Source organism: Manacus vitellinus, unplaced genomic scaffold (genome assembly GCF_001715985.3).
Source record: "Manacus vitellinus isolate BGI_N305 unplaced genomic scaffold, ASM171598v3 scaffold_18_pilon, whole genome shotgun sequence".
Lineage (NCBI taxonomy): Eukaryota > Metazoa > Chordata > Aves > Passeriformes > Pipridae > Manacus > Manacus vitellinus.
The window spans coordinates 3,763,615-3,784,329 of NW_021939324.1; positions in this window are offsets into that span (position 1 = coordinate 3,763,615).

The window sequence follows — 20,715 nt, forward strand, 5'->3', positions numbered from 1 at the left end:
AATAATACTGGACTGTACTATAATTTACTTTTCCTTCTTCCTGCTTCATTGAATGCAATTTAAAATTTCCTAGGAATACAGACTCTCTAAGAAAAATCAAATTGCTAGAGAGTCATTGTAATCTTGATGTGATGATGTTCACAGACTGGAACTTATGTTGTGACTCTTGGAGGAATTGCAGTTGCAAATAGATTTTTTTCCGGCTGAATATGTATTCATACATAAAAGTTAGAGCTCTAACCCGCTTTATAAATGACTAAAATATCCTGAGGCTGAAAATAAGTCAGAAAAAAAAAGATACAGTAATCTTTGTTGATACTAACAGATATTTTTAGAAAACACATTTTTTTAAACCACTTAGGGGTTCAGTCAAAACGATAACTCATTTTCTGCAGATTTTTCTAGACAGTGTATACATTTACTACATAGTTAATTCTAGCTATCTACTATCCCCTTCTGTCTGAACAAAGAAGCTCTGAGCAGGATTTAAAAGGGCTTTAAATGTTGTCTGGTTTACCAAGATTAAGATCTAAAATGGAACATAGGCTCCATTAAAACTCAGGGTGGTCCACCAAAGCTGAAGATGTAAGTGAAGTAACAAGTGTTCTGAATATTATCCTGTTCCTTTTTCATTATTGACCATGAAGAACAGACATAATCTCCCATATAAAATTGAGAAAGAGTAAGAATACTCATACCTGCTGTACCTTCCCAGACACAGAAAGAAACAGGATTTCACATATGCCCAGGGAATGTTTGCACTGAGTTTGATAATGCTAGTGACAGTCTAACATAGACTAAGTATCAGTGCGGTGACACTATTAAATCTGTAAACATGGGGAAACAAAAATGCAAAGAAACTTCTTTCTCCATCTTTACTCTCTCTGGATTTTAGCAACTTTTCCCAATCCTCAAAGGAGCAGTGCTCCAGCACAATGTTAGTATACTTAGGAGAAGCAAAGAGCAAGTGCTGTGATAGCATTTGGTAACTGTGCAGCTTTTTCTTAGATGTCTGTCAAACTTATGTAAGGATAGATATCAGTTATGACCACGGAAAAGAACATACAAATCAAATGACAGTGTGTTAGTATACAAAAGCACTGTTATCTGAGCTAAGACTAGTCTACTCCATGCCTAGAAAGAATTGAATGTCTAGAAGCAGGGGCAGGCTCATGCCATGGAACTTGTCATTATGACTGCATATTCTCCACTATAACTATTAGGGGCTAGAATTCATACCTCTTTCTGTGTCAGCATTACAATCTGCATCTGGCATGTGCTGTGTGAAGCAAAGTGCAGCAAAACTGCTTCTACTCAATGCTTCTATACTACAGAAGATATGTCTGAACATATGCAAGTGACCCCTGCACCTCTGCTCTGTTCCCCACTGGGTTCACTGCTGAATTTCAGCACCAGAACTCAGAAACGTGCTTGTTTGTGATTACTTGCGCTGTTACACATCCATGCACTTGAAAAGATGCAGTATGAATTTCAACATAAATATAAAGACAATGAGATAAGGAGGATATTTAAATATGGATGTAACAATTATTCTCAATTTCAAAGACTTCAAGACAATAAATAATATTTCTGAACTGCAGAAGATAGAAAATGGAAAACCATATGCTATATGTCCTGTAAAATGGTCACTGGCTTTCTAAAATGAGTCGTATCTGTTTAACATAATTTATTGACAAAAACCCCCATAATTTATTGATTTAAATAATCTTTTCCTCATTTTTATGTCTTTATTTCTCTTATAATGTCATTTTTTCTTTTTTTCCAGTAGCTAACATGACGATATAAAAGTAATTTGTGTTGGGGTTTGGGGTTTTTTTTTAAGTTATTTAGCTAAACCTTTTCTATTTTATATGAAGATAGATAAATGTGCAAAAGAAAGAGATAAAATAATATAGAAAGCACTTGTCTTTATGCATTCATTCATAAAGGTGAGATATCTAACATGGAAGGAAGACATTTTTAATTATATCCTGTTATTTGGATAGGCAAGCTTTTGCCCTGCTGTCAGAAAGTGACTGCACAGAGACACTATGACTTATTCTTTTTCAAATCGAAGACTCTTGAACTCCGGACTGTGGGCTCCAGCATAAAATCTATTCTAAGAAGGGCAACTGTTCTGATCCCAGTAAATATAGCTTTAAAAGAAAGGGTTGAAAGCCCAGATGACTCAGGAGATTAGTAATAGACTATAGAGCCTTTTGACTTCTAAGTCATTAGTTCAAGTGCAGCCATGGCTGGCAGGGTTTGAATCACTGCTCTTTGATGGCAGTTAGAAAGAGTCTATGAAGAAAATTCTGTAGTTTTTGTTCCTGTTTTGTTTTAGAGGGCATCTCTTTTACAAAATCCCTATTATTAAACATCCAGTAGAAACCTAGTAAACTAAATGGTTTCTTTGTTTGAAGCCCTGGCTGTATGTTGGGAAACAAGTTTTTTTACTTTATTATGAGATTTTTTTCACCCTGAATCCCCGTGTCAAAGGCAGTAGCATCTGCATACAGAGTAGACAAATGTCAGCAAATCTCTTTGCTCTGGTTTGCTGACTGTAAAATGTAGACAATGCTTCTTCTGTCTCCATTATTTGACTTTTTTGTTCATTTACATCCTAAACTCACCAAGACACAGAATGCTTTTCCTCATGCTATACGTGGATCAGAGCAGGGAATGTTTACCTATGAATAGTATTTATGGCAGTGGGATTCTTAGTTACCATAGTTGCATTCCCTTGAAATGCAAAAAATAAAGCCTTGAAAAAGCATAGGCTAGATTTGAAATCCAACTATGTAAGTCACATTCTTTGTAAATGTGTGAAATAAGTTTCTCATCTAGTTTCTTTGTATATAAAATTTGTGTCCTATTTGTACTTTAATATGTAGATAAAGTGGAAAGGTTCTATTTATTCAGTGTCCTTTTTTTTCCTTAGCTCTATTGTATCAGTGCTTATTTTACTCACATATCTCCACGTGTCTGCCACTAATATTTACCTAGCACAGCCTAAGTGAAAATTTTACAATTTTGTTCCTGTCTGGAAAGCTTATAGGTATTACCTGCTCTTTCTCTTTCTTGAAGAAATGTAATATATCAAGTACAGTGTATCTCATAGTTGTTTTTGACTACAGATTGCTAAAAGTATAGGTACATTAAAACAAAACCATCCCTAAAAGCCTAAAAAACCTTTCTAACGCTATCTAGTGAAGTAACTGCAGGAAAAACAAACAATCAAACAAACAAAACTAACTAGAAAAAGGTATGGTGCATGACCTTGACAATGAATATTAGTTTTATGTGAAATTGAGGGATGGATAAATGTCACTGTGGTAGGTAAGAGTAACTGTCACACTCTCTCCAAGACAACTGTAACAAGCCACTTATGAATTGCCCTAGAACAAATACCAGCCATCACCGAAAGTACAGGTACATTTAACTTTCTACAATAAAACTGTATGGGGATAATAAAATTTTGCTAAGCCTTGTGTTTTGACTTGTTGGGATTTTTTTGTTTGCTTTTAGGATTTCTTTTAGGTGTTGGGGGGTGTGATTTCTTTTTTTTTTTTTTTTTTTCAGTAGAGAGGTGCATGTGTGCATGAGAAACAGAGAAAAGAAGTAGGGAAGCACCACTGAAAAAATTACGAAGAAACAGCAAGCCAAGCACCTCCTGAACAGGAACTGAGAATATGACTTAGGAAAGTTCAGAGTTGGGGATCTTTTCTGGAAAAGTTTGTCATTTCACTTGTCAGCATTTAGGCAATTGAAGCTTTATATGTTGTCCCATAGTCTTTTAACAATTATTATTCATAAAATGGATAAACATAAAATGGATAAATTATGGGGGAAAGCCTTTCACTTCTTAGTGTGAGGACAACGTATATTTGATTACAATTTTTGAGGAAAACATTGGCTCCTAAGAGTCAAACAGGCCATGCTTAATTGCTGTGTCAGGTACGACTTTGAAGCACAGGCTGATGAAGACAGAGGAAAACTTTTACAAGAATTTTTGACTTAAAAATGTTCTTTATGAATGTGGCTACTGAATGATTGAATTTTACCATGCTGAAGGAGATATGAGATAAAGGATTCTCTGTACAGCTGCTAAGGCTTTCTATTTCTTCTTCATAATGACATCATACAAAAAAAGATAAATTATTTTTTACTTTGTCACATATAGTGAAATGAAATCCAACTTTCTTTATTCTCTTCTCATTTCAGTCACATACTTTTCAAACTATTTAAAGAGAAGTGAAGTTGGACTTGACAAAAGCCATCTTAATAACAGAGCAAAAGCTGTACTGACACTGGTATGTCTTAAAGAAAAAATAAAAGTTAAAAACAGCTAAAAAGTCAGCTTGTTTTATCTGAGCAGAACAACAATGAATGACTTTATGGTTGAGCTCAGTGGTTCTTTTGGTCTTTCTATATCACTCTCTACGGACATATTCTGGATCTCTTTGGAACATTTTGTATTAAAAAAGTAATTCTGAATATTCTCTGTTACAGCTGCTTACACCCAGTCAAAAGGCTATTACGCTGTATTCTTTCTAAATGAGTACAGTTAACAATAAGGACGTTTGACCAAAGGGAATGATTCATGGAGATTGAAGGCTGCCAGAGACTAGAGACAAAAGTTGGTGAGAGCTAAAAATGCATGAGAGAAAGAATAGATAGAAGAAACTAGTATGAAAGGGTAGAGTTAGTTTTGACATATGATTTAGAACAGACATGAGACAAGGAGATCTGTAGTTTCTCAGCAATTTTTTTATTATACTTCTGAAAATTTATTCCTGAATCTCAGAATTTTCTGACCCTTTGCTGCTCACCAGAATAAAAATAACAATCCAGAGCTTCTGCACAGCTCTTGTTGTATGAGCCTAGCACGAAAAAACCCAAACTGTCTAGATGATCTCACAAACAGATTGACTCAGATCTACCAGAGCTGCTCGTACACCCTCATTTACACAGGCCCATGACACCCAGCTAATACATTTGCAAGGTTAATAGGTGGGTATCCAGTTAAAAGACCAGAAGTTATGAAAGACAGAAATAAGAACAGAAATCTAGAAAAACATAAAAATAGGATGAAGCACAGCTATAACCATATGAAAATATAATCATCTACAGTAACATGAATTCTCTTTGAACAGAAGTGTAAACATTTTATTGTTTGCTGTTTCTAACAAGGAACTATTACTTGTAAACTGCACAGTTTAGTAGGCATTAAATCAGTTTAGTATGAGGTAAACTCTGGTTATGAATGTCACAGAGCTACTAATGAGGTAGGTAAAGTGAATGTGAATATTGAAATACTTTTCTTTTTTGCTTTAATAGCAAAGGTAATCCTGGACATATGTACAAATTGGGGAATGAGAGACTGAGAAGGTAGCTCTGTAGAGAAAGATGAGGGGTCTTGGTAAATGGAAGTTGAACATGAAACAGCAGTGCCTTGGCAGCCAAAAGGGCCAGTCGTGTTCTGGGGGGCATCAGGCAAAACACTGTCAGCCAGTCAAGGGAGGGGATTGTCCCACTCTGCTCTCTGCTGGTGTAGCCTCATCACAAGTATTGCATTCAGGTGTGAGCTCATCAGTATAAGGACATCAGACTATTAGAGTATGCCCAGAAGAGGGTAAGCAAGGTATCGAAAGCCCTTCAGGCCAAAGCATAAGAGAGTGGTCACTTGGTTTGTTCACCTTAGGGAAGAGGTTGAGAGTTGCCCTCATAGCAGTCTACAGCTTCCTCATGTAGGACAGGGGAGGAGGAGGTGCTGGTGTCCTCTCTTTGGTGACCAGCAGTAGGACATGAGGAAACAGAATGAAACTTCAACACGGTAAGTTCATGTTGAACAGTAGAAAAATATCTTCATAGAAAGGGTGGTTGGTCACTGGGACAGGCTTCCCAGGGAAGTGATCACAGCACCAAGCCTGTCGTAGTCCAAGGAGTGTCTGGATGGGGTTCTTAGTCATATGGTTTAGTTTTAGATAGTCCTACAAGGAGCAGGGAATTTGACTTGATGATCTTTATGGCTCCCTTCCAGTTTGAGAAATTCTGTGGTTCTATGATTTTATATTGGGTGGACTCAACAATCTCATTATTTATTCTGCTAATTTTGTGGTAGTATATGGATAGAACCTTACTCCCCTTCCTGAAAAAAAAACCATTAACTTCATAATAGACTGGCAGGAGCATGTTCAGTGATAAAGCTCTAAGTTACTGTATTTACCTGAAGACTGCAGGGTTCCTCCAGGCAACAATGCATAAGCAGCACAGAATAAAATTCAGATGACATCAACAGAACTCCATGTGCACCAGCAAAAAGCTGTTCTCTGCTGTCCTGTTTCTGTCAAACATTGCTGAGCTAATGGGAAGGCATTCACTTGATCTATTTGCTTTTCCCAATGATTGATTTAAATTCCCCATATTTTGTAGAGGTATAAAACACATCTCATCAGTCCAGTCAGGCACCTTATGTAATTTAAGTTTGATATTTTTGAGACTGTGTTTACCATGATCTGGAATAATACTGTGTGCTCAGCGCTGTGATGTTACCCACAACAGCACACATAACCTTTGCATCTTTTGTTTCACAATAAATACACATTCTGCGTGTGAATTGAATAGGATCACTTAATAGGGTGCATTAGTAACAACATGGCCTCTTTTTGCTCTTCTGTATGTTGATTTTGTTCACAATTCAATGACAGTTACTGTAGATTTACATCATCATAAGAGAGAAGCATTTAACCAATTGAAAACTGCTACAGTTATAAATATTTTTCAAAATGTCTGCACAAGATTTATGAACATCCCTGCTTGCATGCAGTCTGAGTAATCTATAGTAATACTGCTTTTACAGAACCAGATAGTAAATCCTTAATTTCCATTAGTAGGCACTCAGTCATGCATTTATGAGTATTCCTGTGATTAACAACTCGCCAGTGGAATATAGCGATCAATGTTCTCAGCCTTTCCTCAAAACACATGTAATAGAGACAGTTAAAATTTCTATAATGAAGCAGATGCTACCAGCAAGAAGCTTTGAATGTTTCAGTGCTTTGAAATAACCCATATAGGAAAAAAAACCTAATAATTTTGTTTTCTTCAGGATTGCTTGGTCTTAAAGATGAGGGAGGAAAGCAGCATGCAAAGGTAAAACTGTATTTACAGGAGAGAAAAAAATCCTTAAATCAGAAGGATCATCTTTTCTGGTACACTAGCTGAAATCTGTGCTCTTAGGATTTGAACATATGTGCCTCCTTATTTCATATAACCAAATAAAAAATGCTCCATGTAAGTGAAGAAATATTATTTTGCTATGACACTGCCTGCTTATTACCATGGTAAGAGGCAATGCTGTCTTTCTTTCAGTTCACACTGTTGAGTGGTTCACTGTTTCATCACACTGCTGTATTTGAAAGGCATATTGTCAACATCAATCCTGCTTCTATTTTAAAAAGAATTCGTGGGGAGGGGGTTAGAGAGAGAATGTACAGGAAGAAGCATTTGAGCATGCAGGTTTTCTCTCTTTCTCTTTGTCTGACTTCTCTGTTTAGGCTGCTACGTTTTCTAGGGCAGTGACTGCGTCTTCCTTGTGCTTGTATATTCCTAGCACAATGTAATTTCCGTCTTGGCTAGAGATTGTAAGCCATGATTTGTGTAGCACAAATTAAAAATAAAATACTATCTCAGTATATGAAAATGACAAGTTTTTCATTTGGCACTGTTCTTTCGCTTCCTTGTCGTAATTGCTTCTAACACTGACCAGTAAAGGGTATCCTATCAATGTTTTTTAGCAAGATGAAATAAGATAATGACAACTAGAGGAAATACTTTTCTCTTTACTTGTAAGATCTTTCTGTTTGATATTTAAAATAAAAATATTTTTTGTCATTCCTAGTTCATAATTTATTCATGGAAATTTTTTGTTGCTTACACATATTTTCTCTTCTAACTTCTGGGCAGTCTATGGTAATTTAAAACAGAAATCAGATATTTGGAAGTAAACACAAGAACTGTCATAATATGTGTCAATCTAAATATAAAGTTAGCGCTGTACATAATTAATCTTATTTCATGTACTTTGAAAAATCTGGAACTTTTATTTTGGTAGCATAAAAAATGAGATGCACATACATTGCAGATGTAATCTAGGAACACACATATTTAAATTTGTAGATTTAAAGCAATACTAATTATATGAAGCTCAGCTATAACAACAGGAATGATTTCAGATACCCTAATGATAACTGGACAATAATAAAAATGTTTATTTATAAAGTCAAGAGAGACAGACTTGTGTTAACTCATGGGATGAGAGGGTTTACCTAAGTTTAAGCAATTCCTATTATAATTATTTAACTTGTTTCCTTTCCCAAAAGTCTCCAGACATTCATACAAGCAATTTTAACAGATCTTTTTACTTCCAGGGGGGTGAGAATTAGATAAAATTTATGCTACTAAAAAGCTACTTTGTCTTGTCTTTTGTTTTGCTTACAGGCCAATAGAGGATACATTTGTAACATAATTCTGGGAGTAATTAGCTTACGTTAAAGTATTGATTTTACATTAAGCAAGATAAACGTTAAAATATTGACAATAGAATGTACTTCTTATTAAGACCGTCTCTTTCTGAGATGAAAAGACACTGTTTTCTAGACAATCTTCTCTGTAGCTTCAATACGTAAATTACTCACAACTGGAAAAACTGCTTAGTCAGGTGTGGAGAACTTTCAGCACCCTGGTGCTAAATAAAGGTCCAGGTCAAAATGCTTGTTTGGATTAAATATACTAAGGGCCCAAGTTAATGTATGAATCACTTCAAATCATACTTCCTCATTTTTACAGAAAATCAATCATGTGAAAAGCGTGTAGGCATTTTCATGAGGCACAACATAACCTTCCACTAGACCTTACGAACTTACTGCCACTGGGTGATCACAACTAGAGTTTTTTTTCTTTACTTCTTTCTAATTCTCTTTGGAGACGCAGAAGACTGAGATGCTACTGCTAACCAGTAGGTTAACCAAATTCCTTTAGTTTTAAGCTAATTTTTGTTCTTATGGCAAAGTAGAACTTCAACCAGGAATGAGAAAGAAAGGCATTCATCCTCTAATTTTTGGCATATGATTTTCCATGGGAACATCCACACATTTTGGTAAGCAGGATTCATTTTACTGGTCTCCTTGAAGTATATACTCTTTGTTTCTCAACTATTTATCTAGAGAAAACTAGGATTTACTGTGTGAGTAATAAATAATCTGCCTTGGCAATGGAGTTAAATCCTCATTTCTAAGTGAGAGTGCTGTTGGTACTGCTTCTGTAGGTCACTAGTATACGTAAGTTGTCTGCTTAGAGGAGAAGGTAAAATTATACTTACTTAGGAAACTTAGGAGCAACAGGTAGTTTCAAGTGCAGATGGGACCCTGAATAGACACAGATTTTCAGTACATTTCCTTGTACTTTTTCATAAAAATAGTCATTCCAAAAGCACAGAAATGGCCTTCCAACCTTGAAGATACACATAATTAGGACAAATACAAGAACAGGATAATCTTTTAAACAGAAAAAAACTAAGATTTACTGTCTGACATACATGAAAATAAAAAGGAGATCATAAAAATTTGCTCTTCCCAAATTTGTCTGAGCTTAGTCTTTCCCTCTAGTCATGCTTTCTAGTTCAAGAGCTCCTATTATCTTCATGGACTGAATCAAAATCCTCAGGAAAACCTCCTTCTGTCATCCTGGGTGCATAGTGTGTTTCATCTTCTTTATTCATGCCTGAAGCTTGTTCCCGCTTTCCCTTCCTTCTCCTCTGCTTGCCTACCTGAAAAGACAGTGTCTTGTTTTCCTGGCAGAAATTTCCACCTAACTCAGTGAGCATTAGGCAATCTTAGGGCAAAAGAATCTCTTGTTTGCAAATACATCATGTAGTCTGCAAACAGTAAAATACAAGCAAATGTCATGTGCAGTTCTGCCCCAGAAATTGCAAGAATTCATTTGGTGTTTTTGTACCAGTGCTGGCACCCAGGCAGGAGCCCAGTTTCCTTATCTGTGCAGCAAACAGAGGCACTACCGGAGGGACACTTGAAGACAATAAAATACTTTTTGTGTGCATGTGTCATCTGGGTCCTGGTGCTCTTTCTATTGAGTCTGGTGGAAGGCATCAGGTACAGAGAAGCCTGTGAAGGTGCACCTTTGTTTGAATTTAAGTACATTTCTGTTAGGCTTCTGAGGAACATAAAAACTACAAGAGGATTTCAAGTATATTTATAAAATCACTTATATAAATGAAATTATTGTCAGAAAAATGGTTCCATGAGCAAGTAGCAGCAGAGGAGCACCAGTAGAAACTTCAGTTGATATTTGCCATGCCAAGTAAGCAAAATCATGGCCCTTTTTAGGAGACTTCTTTAGACTCTACCCCCTCCAAAAAAATACAGCAGCATTGTGCCTTAAATGTGGTGAGAAAGCACAGACACTTTTTCCACGCAGTTCAGCTCATGCCATCTGTCTCCCTTGAAAAGTCATGCTCTGACAAAGAGGATGACTTTTAGACCACAGGGAGTGTAGAGATTACCATTGCCCTAGATTTTATTTAAAAATTAGATTGGGTCTGTTTGAACCCGCACCCCCATCCCCTTTTACAGAAGCAGGTACAAACATATTGTCATTAGCAAAATAACAATAATATTAATAATAATAATAAAAATTACTTCTCCTTTTGTTTCACAGTGTTCCCACACTGGTTTTACCTCTGAAATGAAACAAGAAAAAAAAACAGATGAAAGAAATGCTTCTATACAAACCAGAGATACTGTGACCTGAGAACATGCACTTTTATAGAGCATACCATATTTCCTGCTCATTCTCTTTCTCCTCCATTTCACCTCTGTGGTGCATTGTGTTCAAACGCAGCTATTCTGAAGCTAAAATAACCATTAAAGACTTATCATTCTGGGCTAGACTGTGAATGCTTCACAAAGCATTTTTCAAAAATGAACTTATTTTACCCTTGTGAGATACAACAGTATGGGTGAAGAATTGTAAGACTGAAGTCAGTGAAAACGCTAAGATTATAACAAAATAATCTAATTTACAATCTTAGATTCTGCTAGTTGCATATTACCTCTTCTTCCCTCTCCTAAATGTACCAAATCTACATATCCTGTAATTATGAACTGAAATAAAAATGTCTTATTTAACAAGTATTAAACTCACTATTAAACTAAACCAAGTATTTTCTGGCTGATGCCTAAAGACCTGCCTTTATAGAAACGAGGAAATAAATCTGAAATAAAAAGCAGTGCAGCATTGATTACAAAGTAAAAAAAAAAATGGATGCACACACACATACATATTTAGCAAACATGAATAGTCTCTGAAGGTATAATTAGTGGAAAAGGAGACAGGAATTTTTCACTAGGCAAGAAATAGGCCAATTCAGCTGAGGTTTCCTACTGTACTGACAACTAGCTGAATCTTTATATACCTTAGATATATAGGTACTAGTAATTTATTGGTATGTCTTTCTCTCGCACCTTGTGTATGACAGTGCAGGAGAAGAAACTTATTAATGACCCCCAAACTAGATTATTTGCTTGTGTATTTCTTTTGTTTGCTTATTGGTTTGCAGGTTTGCTTGAGGTAAAGTAGACATTGTAAGATATTCCATTTGTGAAACTAATGTAATCCTAAATTAACTAATTCTCAGTGAAGAGCAACAGGAAACACTGTTAGTTCTCTTCAAATACAGTGAAAGCATGACTTTCATGAAGAAAAGTATACTGGAAAATTGACATGACCTGATGATTTATGTCAGGTCAAAAACGAATTAAAGATATTCTTCACCTGAAAATATACTATTTTTATTTAACAAATAATTGCATACTATCAAAATATCAGAAAATATTAAATGTTGTCAGGTACACTTAGCAATTGAATTGAATTTTACCTATACCTTCAAATAAGTGCTTTTCAATATACTGTCATAATACTTTATCTCACACAATAGTTGTGATGAACATTTCTTAATTTCAATATCTATTCTGTGTCTATACATTGTTTTCAAGTACTGTTGTACTGTTGCTTATTTACAGTGTGATCAGATTCGTGTAAAGAATTGGATAATCTTCATTCTTGTTTGTCATTGTGCCTATTTTAAAATTAACTGATAACTCAATCTCCACATATTCAAGAATCCTTGCCGTGGATTTAGTGAAAGTGATGGTCTACTTTTAGCTAACTTTTCAAGGTCACAGGTTAAAACCCTTTATTCAGCTTAATCTGGTACCTTTATTTTCTCTACTCAAAGCATTCTAAAGAGTAATATTCAGTGAAAGAAAAATCCTGTGTGAGATTGTCTGCTATATTCCAGCACTGCCTCCATATGGAAGTGTCTGCAGTGGTGAGACAAGTGTTCCACTGTAATTCAGGTTTAAGCAATCTATATCATAAAGACAGCCTGATGAGCATGTAGCGAGTGAGAAAAACAATAAAAAGAACAAGAAGGACTGTCATTACGATCTGTTGAATAGACTGCAGCTGGTCGTAGTGGAAATTTAGGCCTTTGGTCCTAGGCCCAAAACAAGGATTTTCCTCCAGGGTAGGGGAATGATATGAACCACATAAACCTTCCAGGGCATAATTGCAAAAATCTCTGTCCTTTCCTTTCCTCATCTGCCTGCCAGGTACAGAAGTCTGCCAGACAAATGAAGCTGTGCCACCCACTCTGACTGACCAATTATTTTTTTTGCATAGGCTCAAAAGGAAGTTCAACACTTGCTTCAGACGGACGAAATAGCCACCACCTTTCCTCTCCTTGTACCCCACTATTTCACAGTCATGAAAATAAATTTGTTAACTTAATCATACCATTTATGGGTCCTTACTGATTGTCATTCACTATACAATTATTTCTTCATTATTTCTATCATGAAATATGGTTCAGATTCCATCTTGAACCAGCTTTTCAGAGTTTGCCTCAGAAAAAGGTTAAGAAATAAATAAAAAACATCCTTGTGATCTCATCTGCTATAATAGTTTTCTGCCATTTCACTCAACTTCCCACACAGACCTCAATGCTGCCCTAAATATACTAAGTCATTCTTGGGTTAGTATCTTCTCACAGCTAAATAGCCCCTTTAGCTTACTCTGTTCTTGTTCTATTTTCTCTTTGATGTTCTCAGTCAGCCTGACTATGACTTTCTGGATTTTTAAATTTATACATTGCATAAATTATTTTTTCTCTAGGATTTTTAATATTTTCTCTCTCACATAGATTTTTCCACCCATTTCCATTTTTTACAAGTAGCACTATATTCCCCTTCTTGCAATGACTGTTTATTATTGTGATATACATACACATATATAAATACACCACACATACAGTAAACCTCAAATACAGTAAACCACACTTTTTGCCTTTATTATTTACTATGAATTTTGAGCATAATTTTCACTCCTTAAAAGTCATTGTATGGATTGAAACACACAAATACATACTGTGATTATATAATATGTTTCCCTGAAGAGTCATCATTCTTTATATACTTTGATTGACTGTGGGTCAGTAGGCTATATTAGATTTTTCCTAGAAAGGACTCCAGCATAAGACATCTTTGGAAGATAATTGATTTAAGTATCAAACAACGAATTTTTATCAGCAATTACAGTGGTGACACCCATTATTTTTCTGGCCGTAACAACTTGGTGTGCAATTTTGCATGCCATATCATAGTCACCCATTGTAACTGGAAGTGACAACTTGTCTTGCCTCAAAGAGAGTGTTTTATCTCCCAACAAGGTGAAAAATAACGACAAAAAATCAGGTAACACACCACAAATGGATTGTATTTTCTCAATTAAGTAGACCAAAGAGGGGTAGTACACACTTATTAACTGTAGCACTCATGTTAATTGAAAAACTTCTGCATTTAAATAAGATCAATGCTTACAATATATGATGCTAAAAGTATGGAGTGTATTCTTCTCTACATAAACTGTAATCAGTTTTAATCCTCTCAAATATATGAGATATTATGGTATTCAGAAGCAAAAAAACCCACAAACATAAACAAAATAAATATGAAATAGAGAACATAAATGGTGAAAAACTACATGAAACATAAGTAAGAGCTTGAAAATAAAATGATGAAACATGAATTTATGTAACACTTCAGAAGGTAAAAAAATAAGGTGAAAGTCACCCTATTTTCCTGTATTATGCAAATAATATATCTTGAATCATATTTCAGTTTAAAGTACCCAAAGTCCATTACAAATGTGCACAGAAATCAGTTACTAAGCAAAACACTTTCTGGCAAGAAGATTGAGAAGAACTGCTTATTTGAAAAAAATTGAAAGCTTTATTTCATCTTATGGTAGTAAGTAAAGTGCATTCTTTTGGCAATGAGGAAAATTCAGTAAAGCTGACTTTAGAATATTCAGCAATGTACAAAGTTTTACAGAGCCTTTTGGCTTCTAATGTTGTGACGTCTATTTATAAATCAATTTTATTGACTCACCTACTGATGTGTATGGATGTAAAGTGCATTAGGACTATCAGAAATTAATACTGTGCTTTCCGAAAGGCTTAATTGGTAATATTCAGTATTCAGACTTCCAGCTGGTACTGTCAAGTATTCTTTGGTAAGGGGTAACCTCACCAATGCCAAAGACAGGGGGATGATACTGCCCTAATCCTGCTGCCACACTATTTCTGTTAAAAAACAGAATGCAATTGGCCTTCTTGACCACCTCGGAACTCTGCTGGTTCACTTTCGGACACTGTCAACCAGCACCCCCAGCTCCTTTTCTGGTGGCCAGCTTTCCAGATCCTCTTCCCCCAGCCTGTACTGCTGCATGAGGTTGTTGGGATCAAAGTGCGGCACCTAGCAATAGGTCTTGTTTAACCTCATGCCACTGGCCTTGGCCTATCAATCCAGCCTATCCACATCACTCTGTAGAACCATTAGGTGTTTAGTCATATTTGTGAGTAATGTACCTAATGAAGAAATCTGTTCTTGTTGATAGAAATGTAGCTTCTCTACATAAAGATTGAAGGTGAGTCCCAAGAGGCTGAGCCAGACTCTTTTCATTGGTGCCCAGTAACAGGACAAGGAGCGATGACCATAAACTAAAACACAAGTTTTATCCCAGCATGAGGAAGAGCTTTTTTACATTAAGGATGGCAGAGCACTGGAACAGGCTGCCCGGAATATCATGGAGTCTCCCTCTCTGAATCCATTAAAAACCAAACTGGACACATTCTTGTGTGACCTGCTCTAGATGACCCTACCTTGGTGAGGGGGGTTGGACCAGATGATCTCCAGAGGTCCTTTACAACCCTAATAATTCTGTGATTCTGTGACTCTGTGAAAATGACAACTTCATCATACACAGCACATTAAACCTAGTGCTAGAAGATGGCAGAATAAGAGGGAACCATTCCACATATAGCACTGTGCACTACAAGCTACTGTGACTTTTCTAGGAGTATCTTTTTTTGGGTAATTGAATCAGGACAACTCTGCTTAACTTTTTTAATGTCTTTGGAAGGCCTGAGATATTTGTGAGAGTATTTCTTGTAAATTATATACATTTAGTTGATTTACATTTCTACAGTGCTCAGAGGTCGATAATCCTTTTCTCCATGTTGTAGTACACTACAGTCTAGGATGATGTCCATTTTTAATAGTTGCCAGAGATTTATAAAAGAATGCATCGTGTGGTTGTGCATGTGTGTATGTGTGCGTGTGTGCCTGTGCACATGGTCACTTCTCAGGTATACAGGTGCTAGGTAAAAAATGCAGTAACACTAATATAATAAGAAAAGTTAGATACATGGAACTCACAGTTTTCAGAGCAGCACATCAAGTGGTAAGTTTCAGAAGCAAATACCTTATTTTTTGTGAATCTGGGAACCCACACTTCCAAAAACAAAACCCAAAGAAATTCCCCAAACTGGTAATTTTTACATGATCAGATGACCATCATCTCATTAAATGACTCCTTTTCTACAGATTTTTTGCTTTTTATATATTAGAGAAAGTTAGAACAAGCTTTTAGACAGTTTAGCAAGGGTTATGAATCTAGCTGACAGTGAGGAGCACAGAGAAGCATAAAGTAAGTACTTAGACATGACAGACGATATGAAGGTTAGTGATATTTCTGTTGTGGACAAAAAATATATGTCCTCTAACACATTCCTTAAGACTTTTAGCATTAAACAGAGAGCAGACAAAAAGTACCATCAAAGTATAAGGGAATTGGTGGTGCTTACATAACATATATTATTAGCTTCTGGAAACAGAATGTAAGTAGAAAACATTTTTGGCTTCTTTTTTCAAAATTCCTGTGCTCCAGTTGACAGGCAGAAAATAAAGAGGTCATCGAAATAGTGTAATAGTCTTTTACTGCTTTTCTAGTTTTGGAAGTACAACCTTTATTAAGATTCTATAGTGTTCTTTTCTAGGGACTGACTGAAAGGAGACAAACAGTTGTGGGTTCAGCTTGTTTTTGGTCTCCATTTAAGACATCACAAGATCATGGTTGCCTTCCCTCCCCCCAGGAAAACAAACAAAGAAACAAACAAACCACACCAAAAAAACCCCAAACTCCAAAAAAACCCCAAACCAAACCCAAAAACCAATCCTCAAACCTGAGAATGAGATATTCCAGGATAACTCAGTTTCAGGAGAGAATGGCATACTTTTTTCTTTTTTGAGACACTAGCTATTTAGAGTTGCTTTTAGCCATGCGAAGGGTATCTTAAAGATGGATGTGGAAGGATGTGGTAAGATCCTGATGTGGATTATCAAATCCCAAGAAGTAAATCCTACAACGTTTCAGATTACAAATGAAATATACTACATAGCCTGTCTCCTCCATGGACTGTGAGCAGCCCATGAAGATTTGAATATTATAAAATGTGTAGTATGGCATAAAAAACATAATAATAAAACTTGACAGTGATTGGGTTCAGAGAAAGAAGAGAATAATACAAAGGAGTTTTATAATTTTGAAGCTTTTCTTAATTTTCAGAGGTTAATCTCTGTAGTCACCATCTTAGAGAAGGGTCAATGGATGAGTAGGAGAGCATTAGCAACCTCTTTCCTCTCCATCCCCCCTTATACTAATGTGTCATTTGGCAGGAATCTGCCTTCTGACAGCTCAAAACACCTTTCTCAACTATTTTCTATCTATTTTTCTCATTTTCTGACATACTGGTGTCGCAGTTTGAGGGGTTTCTGGGGGGTCACTGCCGGCCGCTCTGTGAAGGTTTTCAGGGCTGGAATCATCCCCCTGCCGCCCGTCCCTCATGGCAGGGACTGGCGGCAGAGGTACTTAAGCCAAGAGACAGAGACCACGCAGCACACAGGGAATCCAGCAGCGAAGAAGAGGCTTTATTCAAATTTCCTGCAGCTTATAAGGGCTGCTGGGCCAAAGAGGGGATTGGCCATTTGGCTAACCAATGCAAGGAGACAATATAATAACTATGGCAACACAGAAACCAATGGTAGACAAGTGAATTAACAGCTTCCAAACCCCGACATACTGGCATTACTTTCAGTGTTATTTAAAAATGAAAATTAACTTGGTATGCCTATGTTTCTTATTTATACTATGATCCATTTGCCCTTTGGGAAAAGCTGAGGAACTTTAGAAGAGTATAAATTTGCAAAAACAATGTAATTTTTTTTCCAATTATTGTATTAGTTTTGCACACATGGGCCACTGCCTGTCTTTTTTCAGAGTCTTCTTAAACTGGAAGGACAGAAGAAAAGAAAGACCGTAATTTGCTATTCACTCTAAGATACTTTAAACTCTTCAAGAGGCTGTCTTACACTGCACTGCACTGGGAAGTTTGATATGGAATACCACTTCTGAACCTCAGCTAATCCATCACCTGGTGGCAGGCTGCAAACAGTTAGCATTAAAAGCGAATTTCATCTGTCAGATTCAGATAAGAATCTATATATATTTGTTCATTTTAAGAAACTTTAAAAACAGGTATAAACAACTACTACAAGACATCACTGTAAGGCCTGACATTATTTGTCAGTGTACTGCCGGGGATACCAATTTAGAGTCACCACATCATTAGACATTATTGAACTGTTCCAGTGTACACAATGGTACATCAAAATATGGTCTCAGCTGCTACACAAAGTGTAGCCATGCCTGCACTGAGAACATCTTAATTCTGTGCTAGTGCTGCAGAGAGCCCTATAGAATTAGTGATGCCAGATAGCTTGGCTGTTGCTGTCAAGATTCATGAGAGTTCTTAATATGAGAAATGAAGATTCTTCTTCTTTCTCATAAAAGAGAGTTAAATACTTAAATACAAGATAAGAAAGCATTATTCATTACACTGTTCTTCTAAATTGTTCGCTTAGACGGTTCAAAAGAACTAAAAGGCTGAGACGTGATACAATACTTAGAGACATCAAAGATCTGCAGCGGTAACAGCTCCCATCTTTAGTCACCCAGGAGCATATTCTCTAAAAATGGTAAGTTTTCTAGTCTCTCCTCAGAAGTTCCCCAAACTACTGAAAATATAGTGTAAATGGGTTTTGATATGAAATTCCATCTCTTTGGAGGTAAACCTCATAAGAACTCAGCCTCGAATTTGCATTATCCCCGAATCATTCCTAAACTCCAAATCTGATTTGTTTTTTAAATCCTTTTCTTCATCCTTCCTGTGGCATTGCAATAAAATATGAAGAAAATGCTCTGTATCAGAGCAGAAATCACTGTATTTGGCAGGAATCTTTCTCATAGTTCAAAACACCCTCCTCAAATATTTTTCATCTATTTTTCTCCTTTTGTGACATATTGTCATTATTTTCAGGGTTCCTTACAAATGAAAAGTTAACTCGATATGTCTATAGTCTGTTTCTTATTTATCCTATGATCGCTTTACTCTGGAAAAATTTTTTGTATTGGAGTATTGTCATGCCTGCTTCCTTAGTTATGCAGAAGATTTTTTTATATCTGTGAGTTTCTTATTAATATATTTCATTCAATGATGATGAAATGTCAAATCATTCTGAACTCATCTCAATTTAAATCTGAGAAATAAATTTGATAAAAGATTGATCACTGTTCTCTTATTTTCTAGAAAAATTCTGATCCTTTAAATATTCAAATGTATCTTGATTTTGTTTTTATACCTGGTCTAAATGCCAGATTTTAAATATTGTGAAATTTAAATTTTTAAGTATCTTCTTAATTAGTGTATTCAACACTTTTGATCTGCGGGCCAGGACTGATAAGGACTTCCTGTAACTCAAAGTTTTCCATCCCTTTCAGTATGGCTGTATTTTCTGTGTGAACTAAAGGAAGAGTGTTTCTCAACACAGTGTTTAGACACTGGGCTACTTACTGGTACAGTCAGAGCATGTTTTTGGCAGGACATTTGTTTTACAACACTTTCTTCTTGATTGTGCAAGGTCTAGGTTGGAATTATCGGTTGGACTATCAGAAACCAAAACCATCTCACAAATTGATTTTATTCTGGAGGAACAGGCTCTTAGATTCTGCTGTTTACCCAACAATCTAGTTTTGGTAGAAAAATAAGTTTTATAGGAAAGTTTTTAGGTAAAGACTGATTCCTCATTAAGATCATTCTGAAAAAGATAAAACACAAACCACTTTTGTTAAAGCTTTACAGATGCAAAGGTCTGAAGAGTGCATATAAATCAAAGCATTATTTTGCATATTTGAGAAATATGCCTAATACCATTTACATACTTTGCTCTTTTTTCATGTTTTTCTTTTTTTAATTAACACATTCTTTTCATGTTTTTCTCTGAGAATCTTTCCACAGAAGAATGTGTGTATTAAAATTATGAAATCTTTCATCTTCATGAGAACTTAGTCATTTTTCAGAATACACTTTGAAAACATTTGCTAACACCATTTGTGTGGTGATTCCTTTATAGGTTAGGAAATAAGAAACTTTCTTAGATAACGCGTCTGTCTTAAAATCTTTGCTAAGGTGATGCTGAAATTGTAGTTAGCAACAGAAGGACAAGCATGTAATGTAACATTACATAAAATTGCAAAAGTTATGCCAGGGAAGAAAAAAGTAATGTATTTGAAATTTCTGATATCTACCATTCATGAAAATTATGAAGTATATTTCTCAAATGGAGGGGAAAATGTCACAAAGTATAATTAATTTTGTAATTCTATTCATTTGCAAGGATATTAGTTTAGATGGATGTACTATACAGAGGAGACACTGACACTGTAGAAGAAGGTAGAAAAAAAGTAGTGACCTTCTTTCCTAAAAATAGTAACATTATGGACTGTCAGACCATTACATAATAGATTTTATAGAAGGCTTAGTTCTAGGAAATAATAGTGGAGGAAAATATTCAGGTCTACTCTGTACCCCAAAACTGAACCCTGCTTGCAAGTTTCTTACATGAATTAGATATGACACTGTGTAACCATTGAATAATTCTTGGTGCTAATCTTCTTTGGTAGACCTTTTATACTAAATGGTTGTGTTTGGATACCTTTTATTATGTGTAAAAACTCTGAACTCAGTGTGTACTCTATGGTTTTTAATTTACTATTGGATTAAGACTTAGAAAACTTACAATTCCTCATGCAGGAACTTAGTGACATGACCTGCTGGTCAGGAATTTACAAGGCAGCTGGAGAAGTTATGACCTCTTGATGACATAATGAGCTCTATCC